This window comes from Colias philodice, chromosome 13, assembly GCF_061535455.1.
Source record: "Colias philodice isolate Cphi_HAF_F1 chromosome 13, ilColPhil1 Martin Lab GWU primary, whole genome shotgun sequence".
In the NCBI taxonomy this organism is placed as follows: domain Eukaryota; kingdom Metazoa; phylum Arthropoda; class Insecta; order Lepidoptera; family Pieridae; genus Colias; species Colias philodice.
Genome location: NC_143098.1, coordinates 7648794 through 7661101, shown reverse-complemented (window position 1 = coordinate 7661101; position 12308 = coordinate 7648794). Strand labels below are relative to the sequence as shown.

General features: G+C 32.8%; 3 non-coding genes across 3 annotated transcripts; 1 reads left to right on the top strand and 2 right to left on the bottom strand.

Annotated features, from left to right (window-relative positions):
• The first annotated feature begins 1010 nt into the window (after window positions 1-1010).
• On the top strand, window positions 1011-1081 carry TRNAG-GCC (transfer RNA glycine (anticodon GCC)). Its single transcript has one exon. It is a non-coding gene; the product is annotated as a tRNA-Gly (tRNA).
• Window positions 1082-1296: 215 nt separating this feature from the next.
• On the bottom strand, window positions 1297-1369 carry TRNAF-GAA (transfer RNA phenylalanine (anticodon GAA)). The gene has a single exon. It is a non-coding gene; the product is annotated as a tRNA-Phe (tRNA).
• Window positions 1370-5114: 3745 nt separating this feature from the next.
• Window positions 5115-5187, bottom strand: TRNAK-CUU (transfer RNA lysine (anticodon CUU)). The gene has a single exon. It is a non-coding gene; the product is annotated as a tRNA-Lys (tRNA).
• Window positions 5188-12308: the final 7121 nt, after the last annotated feature.

The following is a 12308-nucleotide window of genomic DNA, read 5'->3' as shown; positions in this document are numbered from 1 at the left end:
TGTAAAACTGGTAAAATACCACTACAAAATAGTATAAACGATGGATCATGGATAAGGGCGGCCGTACACGGACCGCTTCAAGCAGTTGAGAGTTGAGACTGACCGCTTGAAGCCGCGACCGCGCGGTGAACTATTATAGGCATTCATTCACCGCCGTACACGTGACGGCTCGAGCCGTCGCGACCGCTTCAAGACGTCAACTGCATGACGAAATTCCACCGTGCCGTTGACGGCTCGCGAGCGGTCGTGAAGCATACACTGACTGCTCAAGCCGTTGACTGCGCTAGAGCCGTCGACGGCTCCCTCCCCCCCTGAATATCAATGACTTGACTAGTCAAAAAAATCAACCGCTCGAGTGGTTAGTAGCGACGGCTCGAGCGGTCGACAACCGACGGCTCGAGCAGTTGACGCCGACCGCTCGAGCCGTCCGTGTATGTCGCTCAGACGTCAACTGCTCGAGCGGTCCGTGTACGGCCGCCCTAAGTACCTTCATCTATATCAATGTTTGTTACCTATTACTTAAATTATTATTTATTGTTACTTATAACTATTTCATAAAAAATATCTAGGTATTCCGTACAAACTCAAATGACCAAATTTACCCCGGCAATTGTCGGAAAATAAAAATAAATTTCGACTTTGTGGACCACCATTTTTGTACGGCATCTGTGTCATACTATTTCAATACTGCTTTTAATCCATTATTCCGCAACGCCGTACAAAAATCATGGAGACAAGGGGAAAAAATCTCTACCTGTACTTTCGAATTCTCATCTGCACTCAGTTGGACAGCTTACAAGTGACGGCATAGTGCTGAATCTTATTATTTTATGCTGTTATATATTTCTAGATAGGTCACCTGGTGGTTCAAATGATCCATAACTTTTTCAACATGGGCCTGTAGTCTATAGGTGAAACCGCTCGTCACAGATAATATAATAATATATTTATCTGAATATGATTATATTAAGATACATTAAAAAATTTATAAATTCATAAGCTACCTATAAGCATCGGTGGTTCAGTGGTAGAATGCTCGCCTGCCACGCGGGCGGCCCGGGTTCGATTCCCGGCCGATGCATCCTTATTTTTATATGTAGTATAGTTTAGTATCCATATTTATTTATTTTGTATGATGAAAAATGTGTCTAAGTTTTAATTTTATAACTTTGCCCACAGAAAATACTGTATTTCAAAGAAATAGAGGTACAATAATTAATAATGGTTTTGGACTGTAAAAATGCTATAAAACAATAATTAGCAATAAAAAAAAAAGTAAGAATTAAAAAAGGTGATTGCCGAAACCCGGGATTGAACCGGGGACCTTTAGATCTTCAGTCTAACGCTCTCCCAACTGAGCTATTTCGGCGTTGTTAATATTGTCAAAATTATATGACGTATTTAAAGTAAAAAAAAAATAGTATATTCACAGATAATAATATAATACAATACATAATATTATAATTATAAAATTAAGTTCACATTAAATCAGATATTTTCTTAAGAGTTTTATTCATAAAATATATAATACATATTTTAGTTACGTTCTGAATATCAAATTTTAGACATCTTCATTATACTGCCATCTATGAAATTATCCTTATACTAAAACATCACAATGATAATAAACATGAGCGTGTTTGCTTAAAAAGGTTAGTTGTGAACCGTTAGATGGCGCTTATAGCAGTTACAAACGGGATGCGCAAAAATGATGAAGTCTGAAAATTTATAGTAATAATTATTAAATACCAACATTTATTTATACATTTTCATTTAAAAAGCCAATGTCTGTAACAAAATAATTCAATCTAAGTTTCTCCTGCGCGTGTTTGCCACTGAACTCCTCCTAAACGGCTGGACCGACTAGGTACAATGTTATTTTTTTGTGTGTCTTCCGGTTGATTCAAGAATAGTTTTGTCATACACTACTTTACTGATAAATAATAATTACTATTCACGTAGGTACTCCGTTTTAAAACATTATCAGATTAAAACTTTACGGACCGCTTACCAAAGGTGATTTTTTAAAGGCATGACTACAGACATAATTTCATTAATCATTTCACATTTGTAAGTATTAACTGAAATTCTTTAGTAATACTGGTAATCCACCCTAACGTTATGGCAGCACGTTCTTCAAAATAACACTCGTGAATATAAAATAGCTGGAAATTCGCAAATTCAAATTATTTTGTAAGCGAAATTTCGCCGTCATTACTGAGCTACAGTCTTATAAATAAAGTAATCTATAAGTAAAGATTAAGTATACTCCAAAGCATTCTAATATCATTGTAATAATAAATAAAATCTCCATTAGTTACTAAATTAAATCCTCAATCATTTTTAAATTATAATGTCAAGAAAATCAATTTAAAAACAGATTTTCTGATGCATTTATTCTTCTATTAAGATTTGGCGTAACAATATAAAAATGTAGATAAAAATTAATTGCATTATTACTTCAATATGCACGAACATTTTAACGAATCATAATTTTTGAAACGAGGATGGAGGAAGGTAATAAATAAATAAAGTATCTATAATAATTAATAGTGTTGTATTTAATTATCTGTGGAATAAAGTAATATACCTACCATTTTAATGCATCATAATAAAATGCTCAAAAAATAGATATCATTTTACAATGGTAAGTTTGTGGGTGTAACCGTCCGCGTCGGGCCGACTACAGAAAGAATTGGATCGAACCTTCGAATCCGGTGAAGACTAATGAACAAAATCGATCAGTAAGACTGGCGTGAAATACACGGTCAATTACTTACAAATAGCCTCGAGACTTTACTCTAATTTTGTACCAAATGTGTATTGTCTGCTTTGGGAGGCGTCTATTAATTATGTGGGACCAGGGAGGACGAGGTCGAGCCGCATCTCAACAAATCTTAGGTGGAGGAGAGGAGGGTATCAGCAAATGACGTAATTTTTTTAATATAAAAATGGGACATGTTCCATTCTGCTTTGTGTGATGAATTTCTAAATACAATCGAAAGAATAGATTTGATATTTGAAAATCTCACGTGAGATAAATTACGGGGAAAGAGGGCGAACCAAATCTCTAGAGATCTTACGAAGGACACCCTTGGGCCTTTGGGGGGTCAGAAAATCCTCAAAATCGTGTCCCGAAATTTATGAATATCCCCTATATCGTCCCATCCTACTAATATTATCTATAAATGCGAAAGTTTGCAAGTATGGATGTATGGATGTTTGTTACTCTTTCACGCAAATACTACTGAACCGATTACAATGAAATTTAGCACATATATAGAAGGTAGGTTTTATCCCGGAAATCCCACGGGAACGGGAACTATGCGGGTTTTCCTTTGAAAACGCGGGCGAAGCCGCGGGCGGAAATCTAGTAGATTATAATGTATCATCATTATTTTTTTATAAGTGAAAGAAAGTAAGCTGCCTTATCATCATAATTCTTAGCTAATGCATTTTAACTTCAAAATAACGTTTTTTTGTAAGTATGTATAACTATAGGACTTCATATGGAATCTGAAATTTTGAATTTGAATTTGAATGCTCTAAATTCGAGTAGTTACTTAGGTACCTAAAGAAAATGTACAAGCTCATGTGTTTAAGCTAGTCAATAAACTCGCTATACTTACTTTGATGAATGAATCCTACGTTTAAACCGAGTTCTTATTAAGAATGTAAAAAGTGAAAACACAATCAAACATAATTTATTACATAATTAATCATAGCGTTATCATAGAAGGGACGTACAGACAGACATTGTCGGTGAGTCAGTTCGAATGACACATGCATTTGTTATTTTATAACTGCAAAAAATCGATATGCAATGACATCCGTCAATTTGTTGTAATTATAGATGACTGGTGCTGTGGTCAGTGTTGATCTTTGACTTTCTTTTCTGACTTCCAGCACTTCCAGTTAATACGAATTGAGATGATTAAAGTAGTGAATAATCTATAGCTGAAGAGTTTGTTTGTTTGTTTGAACGCGCTAATCTCAAGAACAACTGGTCCGATTTGAAAAAATCTTTCGTTGTTAGATAGCCCATGTATCGAGGAAGGCTATATTATATAATCACGCTAAGACCAACACGAGCGGAGCAAAGCGGTTGAAATCGCGGGGCACAGCTAGTCCATTATAAGTCTACATTTTCGATAAAACTTTCCTTATGTTTTAATCAAAATAAACATCTTTTTTAATCCAGTTATAACTTGTTACTGCTGCGAGGGAGAAAACCTGTGGAAGTAAAAACAAGGAATCTGTTACGTGACTTACGTAAATTAAGATGGGACAACAGATGGTGTCCCTTTTTTCCGAAGAAAAGGACACAACAATATTTAATTTGTAAAAGTATAATCAGCAGTTGTCAATATATAAATCAGTATATAGAGCCTTATAATAATTGACAAAAACTAGCCCTATAGCATAGTAGGAAGAATTTACTATTTATGTAGGAGACATATTATAATAACTAAAGCGAAAGCGAAGAAGACACACATTTTACATTTAATGTTTATTCGACATAATTTTACATTCAAGCTATTCTAACATCCTTTTAAATCTTACAGAAATACTTCAAGAGGAAGTTTAAACCATACTGCATCAGTTGCACAAAGGGAATTGATAAAGACAGTTTTTATCTCTACCATTTAAAATATTATAGGCAGTAAAGCAGAGCTAGATAAGGGCCCTAATGTTAACAATAAATCACTTGCCACATACCGAACTTATCTCGCTTGAATAGCTTTTACTTCGTTTAAGAATTAACTTATCAGAAAGAATATTGTTATGATTTTTGTCATTGATACATTCGGTCTATAACAAAATATCTTTACCTATCTGGTTTTTGGAAGAGTAAATTTGACATTTTTTTGGGACTGATTTTTTGTGAAAAAACATGATTCGCGAACAAAGAATCACGAGTGATATTGAATATATTGAATATATCTACAATAGAACAAAATTGCAGGGTTGTAAATAACTAAAAAAATCGTTTCGCATAAATAGACAAATAGTTTTTCAAGTTTGATTATTTTTTATTACACAAAGTAATAATGGCTAAATATCTACAAATTATTAAGTTTTAAATAGTATCATAGAAATAAAAAAAGTTCTTACGCCCAACGTGGGGCTCGAACCCACGACCCTGAGATTAAGAGTCTCATGCTCTACCGACTGAGCTAGCCGGGCTTGTAGAGATCATATGAATATGAGAAATAGGTCACAATTAGGTCACGAAATGTAGGTATATATTGAGAAATTGATTTTTATTATTTTGTTTAAAAAGTTTAAATTGGACATGATAACCACAGTCGGATGTATTTTATTATTTTAGCTTTTTTTTTCATCTATGCAACTGTAATTTACCCTTAGTAAAGCGTGGCAGGATAAAGCTCAGTTCTTTCTAATAATGTCTAATATGTAGTTTCATTGTAGAAATGGTGACGATGTTAGTGAATCTCAACAGAGAATATCCACCAATATACTTCGACAGTTAGAGTCTGTTAATCTATTAGTATTCGGATTCTCTTCGATATTATAATGTTCTTCGTAAGTATGAGGGTACTCTGTAAGACGATAGCCTATCCCTTCATGTCTTTCATAATCCGGTGGAGTCAAAGATACGGCACGAGTCACGACCTGCTTTGAAATTCTTCCAATGTGTATAAAGAATCCCTATAATTTATTTCATTTTGTATTATACTACTATAATTATATTACTATGTACATATATTATTATTGAATATCTATTTGATTTCTTACAGGTGGTGGGTGACGATTCCGATGGAGGAATATTCATAAACGTGGATCTTGAAATAAATAAACGTGACTACTTATTTGTTATATTTTAGCGTTGTAGCTCATTTGCATTATATTATGTACTTTTTTCCCAATTCCATAATTGTTTGAATGATGAATGAATGAATTTTAAATTTAATTATTTATCTATTTAATTGTGTCAAATTATCAGTAATTCGATTGTCTCTACTTTATAGCCCTGTGTGGTCTCCAAGCGATTGTTGCTAACTCTAAACTAACTGTCTATCCATGCCACTTCCTCTGCGGATCGCAAGCTGAATACTAATCAGACAGCTACTGGCGCCAGTTGCAAGTTCATTATACATTGTTTTGATGTAACTTCGACGTGGTTCAAGGAGAGCATCGATGATCTTGCTTCATTAATGAATTTATTGGAATTTTACAATTAAATGCAACTGTATTTTGTAACGTATTTCAAATAATTTCTAACAGCGGGTAAACTATGCTGATATTACCGCTACAAATGAGTTATAGTTACAATAAGTATTACTACATACCAATACTAACGGCATAAAATTTGGCGATACAAAATTACAAAAAGATTTTTTGTGTGCTTACGTACTTCTTATATTTGTTTTTACAATAATTGTGTTTGGGTAATTTTATCACTTGTTTATTTTTCAAAGTTTGTACACACTTTACAGTTTGAGACGTGGCGTCGTGTGAATGTTTGGAAATAGGAAATAATTAGGTAGATATTTCTTACATTACATATACATTCATTAGTATACTCCAGACTGCTCTGTTTCCCAATACTCGAATGACTGTAACTTCATATCTATGAAAACGTGTACAATTAACGTAATAGTCAATATTAATTAGGTCATTACCAATCAGTCGAATTTAACGCTCCAAGAAGTTCAAGTTACAAGTTACAACTTTGTTTACATTAGTGACGTATAATTGGGACGCGGATTTCCGTTTTGACTCATCTTATGAGATACAGCCATTAACGAGGAGTTTCTCGTTCACTCTGTGGTTTAGACGAAGAGGCCTAAATCAAATAGGTATTCCCTGTGACTAACGATGCACCGGTAATAAATTACCCTGAAACTTTTCGTTCAGTAACCTTATTGGTCATAAATATCGCACAACTTTCTGTAAAGTACGGGAAAACGAAAAATAAATGAAGACTTGTAGGTTCGATCGAGGTATAAAAAATATGTTGGCGGTTCTAAACTTGATGGAGCTAAAATTGTGACATGACAATAAACCTATTCATAATAATTTTATAATATATACCTATTTCCTCACTATCCATTCATGCAATCATAATGTAGGTATATGTGTTATAATTTCGCACTTCATAAAATTTGTTAATTATCCTCCTAAATTTATTACATTTGGCATGACTGTCCATTTTATTAATTTCTATATTAGGTATATTATGCATTTCAAATTCTTCATAAACGAGTTGTGAATGCATGTAAAATATTCATGAAAATACGGAAAATATAAAATAAAAAGGTTGGATAATTCTATTATACCTATATATTTTTAATTTTTATTCATATATTCTCTTATTATTTCTTATCGACAAGCAGTTCCTGTTCTTGTCAATTTTCTATTCCATATTGCATCCATTTCAAATTTATTTTTCCAGACAACAAAGTGGTATTTTGTTACAAGGTAGTCGATTGTTTTTAGTAGCGTAAAATCACCAACAGTTCCACTGAGTTTTACGAAATTGAATGTGAGATTAATTTATATAGGTAGGTATTGTATAAATATTGTAATCTCGTAGTGAATATAGCCTATGTGCTAATCTAGAAGAGTGGTATCATGCCGCATTGGTAATAAAGAAAAACACCCTCTGAATTGAAAGTTTTAATAAGATCGATATGTGAAGGTAATGTGCCACCAAAGTCGCAGTAATTTTAAAAGAGAGCCTTTCATACAAACTCCTTTGAAAACGTCGTGTCGATATAAAGTTTCATGTCTCTCGCCCCTTTCCTCATCATATATAAAAATATAATATCGATGATAATAAACGTTATTTTGGCTCCCATTATGTTCATTTCTCAGTATGATGACAATGTGAACATATCGAATCATTCACCCGGTCTTTACGAGCAAACTCGACGGGTTTATGAGCAAAGTAATGAGCGAGATGAAGCTTGTGCTTTCATAATTAATTTAGTAGGTAAATAATCATATACACTGATTCCAATAGGTGCACGTGTTGCTGTGAATTGCATTTGAATGTAAGCAGTGTATTATGATCCAGAACAAAATAAACAAGGCAGTAAAATCGGTGTAACATACCTACATGAGTAAGTTGAAGCTTGTTATGGCATCTTGTATTCGTCATGTAGTTAGCTTAAAAAACTACTTGGAAAATTATATGATTAGATGAGCTTGGTGTTTCCATAGCGTATGACAATAATATATGTATTTAACGGAACTGTTTCAATACAATATGTATCTACAGTACTCCCAAACTGATAATGCGCATAGAAAAATTCGTCACTGTTCGGCAACTGTCATATTTCCCGAGCCTCCGAAGACGATATGTATATAGAGTGGTTAAATGTATTTTCTTCATGCATAGATTGTTAGAATTATGAGTTATTGTCATTTTATGGTAAAAGAGATAAGTAACAAAATTTGTTTCGCTTATTCAATATAAGTTAATAGCGAGGATAAGCCACACGATGGCGAATATATATTTGTTGTATTGATTTACTTGCAAAATTCTATACTTAGAACTATTAAAGTGTCTTACAGAAGCTGGCGTAATGATGGATGTATGGAAGGTTAAAATAAGACAAAGTTTATATTAAAAAAATATATATTTTCAAATACTGGTTTACATTTAAATTGTAAAAACCTAGATTATCATTAAAATCTCAGTCCAAAGAATTTACAGAATCAGGGATTATCTCTATTTCTGATATCGTAGAATGAACAGAACTTTCATTATGCTCTTATTAACTTTCACTTTCCCCACTGCTATCTGCTACCTAAGTAAATAATCATTTTATCGGAAAATTCAACTTTGAAATAAAACTAAGAAGGGTATGTAACAGCAACTCTATATAATTCCATACAGAGATAATACGTGCGGTCACCACCAATATATAAAGACGACTGACGGATTTTTGAATTTTTTGACTGACAGGCTACCGTCACCTACCGCCCGAATTGTTTTCGATTGTGTATGACTCTGAATTGACTCCTATTTCTTTCGAACAAGGTGCAAGATGCAAGTGCATTGTTTAGGGCACAGTTTACGATTCAATGATTCGGGGTGATTCGGGTGTTTCTGGAAATACGATAATTAGAGAAGATCTGCATGTGCATTATTAATTTTGGAGTACTGTACATACTTTGCCATTTTTCTAGTTATATTCTCCCTTAAGAAAATCTTATAATAGACAATTCAAGGACATATATATATTCCTTTTTTATAAAATGATGGTCACTTCTATTTAGTTAGAATCAATATTTAGTTGCTGATCGGTAAGTCAAAATCTATATTTAAAAGGTAACTCCTAAAACAATTTTCTCTGAATACGCATCGCATCGTAAATACATTTCTTTAAAAAGATCAATGAAAGAACACATGTTTTATGTAGGGCGCCAGTATGTGGCCACCGAGTAATACGACTTTTCGTTAGAAAATTACTCTTAATATTCACACAGCAATAAAAATTACATATTAAATAAGAAAATAAGGAAGAATGTATTGAATTTATTGTTGCAATTTGCAATAATTCGTATTATTGCTCATTCATAAACCGAATTGGCGATAATAATGTGAAATAAGTGAGTGCTAATATATCTTACTAAGAATAATTTGTTGCTTTCTTTTGTATATTGAAGTAACACAGATTCGATGAATTACTTCCTCGTTAGTTATTTACAACACACACTTTTGTTGACAGTTTGAATACAATGTTAACGATTTGTGAAATTCATATTTGAAAGATCTTAAAAACAACATGACACTTGAAGCACAGCTTGAAATTTGTGAAAAATATACAGAAGGTTTTTGTTGGTGAACAAAGATCGATTGATTTTGTAACTGTTTTGCTTAAATATCAGACCTGGACACCTCCTCCACCTCCTCCTATTCTTTTCTACAAAATATCCCATGGACAAAAGTTTTAATTTGACTATAAAACCTGGTTAAATTTTGTTAAAAGTTTATAGATTACTTATTTTCCAATATGTTTTCAATGCAAATGGGAATTACTTCATAATAATTATGTATCCAGTTATTTGTAACGCTTAGTGAAAACTTTATAACACAGCTTATAGCAATTATTTGTGAGTAATTCAATAACTCCTTTATGATTTAGGATATCGCAATCTCGGATTCAATAAGATAAGCTTTTAAGTCGATTTTATATGGTAATAAATCGCGAACACCGATTGGCTTTCAACGGTACCGTTGGTCATGAGTGGCGTTAGGCTAATTTCTCTAACAAATAAAACATTGCATTCAATGGACGGGTGGGCGATGCAATTGTCTGGATTGCTGAGTCACGGACTGTATCGTGAGTCGTGTGTATACGTGAGGGGTACGAGACAGGGCTGCAGATGTACTATTTATTGCGTTTTTGATAAAATACGGATTCTGTATTTTTGAGACACGTTTTTAATCTCTTATATGTTTATACTTATTGAATCATTCTGAATTATGTTTAGTATACTAAATGTAAAAATTACATTAAATTATTTAATTTTTAAACAAACCTTTCAGATAAAACATACGCAGACATTTTGTATACAGTATTTGGTGTAAGTAGGTATACCAAATAAATAGAAAATAATCTTATTTTTCTCACGTAATAAATAATAATTTTATTTACGATAAAGTTCATTTGAAATACTTTTGTTCTATTGTAGTATTTACGTATTGTAGTATTTAGTACGTCGTACTAAAAATAGAGAGCTTCATAACCCTAACACGGTGGCTCTAAATATGCTTGTCACCTTTACACGGTAGTAAGCAGGGCGTGTTGCATTCAATTTAAGGTCACGATATTTTTTAATCTGATTTAAAAATATTTGCAATGAATTTTTTAAATGATGCTGTTTGAAATATTTTTTTTTACTTCAAGTAATCCATGCACCTCCTTTAAAAACCTGGATCAATTTTCCATATCTTGCTTTATGATCATGCATTATAGAGTAACCGCACAGATAAATGATAATATAATACATAATTATATGTACTATCTTAATATATATAAATCTCGTGTCACAATGTTTGTCCTCAATGGACTCCTAAACCACTTAACCGATTATAATAAAATTCGCACATCATGTGCAGTTCGATCCAACTTGAGAGATAGGATAGGTTTTATCCCGGAAATCCCACGGGAAAGGGAACTGCAGGGTTTTCTCTTAAAACGCGGGCGAAGCCGCGGGCGGAAAGCTAGTACTATATAAGTTACACTTACAGTAAAATAACAATATTATACAGTTCGAGCTATACACATTACACAGACTCCATGAATTTGCATAATAATTCGACTATCTTCATTCCATGTCGATATTTTTTGCGTCAAAAAATATTTCCATATTACATAACAGTATGTTATCTATGGATATCATAAACATCTCTATATCTTCTCATTGATTATGGTTCTATCTAACAGAGGGAATCTTCATGAATGTCCAGTGTTCTTAGATAGTCTAGTGATATTATCTTTCAAGTTCGTTTCTATACATTTACGATACATGACTGCTTTTTATAGCTGTACGTATTCTAGTGTGGTAAAACTGTTAAAACTATAACTTATTTATATTACTTATGATATTTATACCTAAGTTCTTAATTTAACCAATTTCAAATATGTATGAGCACGCGTATTATAAATTTACAGGTACTTTGCCCTTTCTAAACATACCCATAAAGCCTAGACATTGACTCAAGCCTTTGAAAGTACCGTAGACGGAATTTTATTTACCGTCCATGCAAGTTCAATGCAATCAATCAAAATATTACTGCAAAATCGAATACATGCGATCTTGATATCGTCTGCGTCCAGGTATATAGCCTAACCCATGGGAATGCATAATGTTATTAAAATGACTCATAATGTTCATTGTCCCAAAACTTGGTATGTTGAACCTGTCAGAATAACGTTACCTTGGATAATTTTTTGCTTGAATGAACTTTTTACACAAAAACTTAGTTATGATTGACAGCGCCTGAATCACAGTTCGTGTTTATTTTTATTTTAGAATTAAGTTTCATTATACGAGATTGAATTTGGAAACGATGTTTATCCTTAAAATAGAATATAAATAAAAAGGTTACGTTGTGTACAAAAAATGGTTGCATAGTTTCAGATCCTATTGGTGCTGTAATTTTATATTATTGGATTATAAGAGAATAGTATTTTTATTAAACAGAAAAACCATGATTCTAGTTTGTCGTGATTTCGCACTCAGCAACGTAATTGTAAAATAACTCTGTGATAAAAAGCATGTCTGATGTCAATATCGTTTATTTAGCGGTACCCAGTATATAGCAC